Consider the following 534-nt stretch of genomic DNA (forward strand, 5'->3'; position numbering starts at 1 on the left):
CAACATAACACTTCACGTCTTGATATGCTCTCTACAAACGTGTGCCTATGTAGGTACAAATGAATGTACGTCCCAGATAGTGACGATCTCTGGGAGGAAGAACCTTAAGGAACTCCCCGCACATATCAAGAATTAGGTAACGCTGCCAATTACCTGTTTCTCTTAGTAAAACTCACAACTCATTCTTGGGTTTGGAAGTGTCCATGTCGGTGCCGAGTACAAGTTACCGCGTTCAAAGTTTGGTAAGCAGCGCACTCAACCTCCAACATAACCCTTCACGTCTTGATATGCTCTCTACAAAAGCGTGCGCCAATGTGGTACAAATTAATGTACGTCCCAGATAGTGACGATCTCTGGGAGGAAGAACCTTAAGGAACTTCCCGCACACATCAAGACTATAGTGAGAACGGCCAATCACCTATTTCTCTTAGTAAAACTCACAACTCATTCCTTGGGTTTGGAAGTGTCCATGTCGGTGCCGAGTACAAGTTACCGCGTTCAAAGTTTGGTAAGCAGCGCACTCGACCTCCAACA

The sequence above is a fragment of the Anopheles merus genome, unplaced genomic scaffold (genome assembly GCF_017562075.2).
Source record: "Anopheles merus strain MAF unplaced genomic scaffold, AmerM5.1 LNR4000461, whole genome shotgun sequence".
Classification (NCBI taxonomy): domain Eukaryota; kingdom Metazoa; phylum Arthropoda; class Insecta; order Diptera; family Culicidae; genus Anopheles; species Anopheles merus.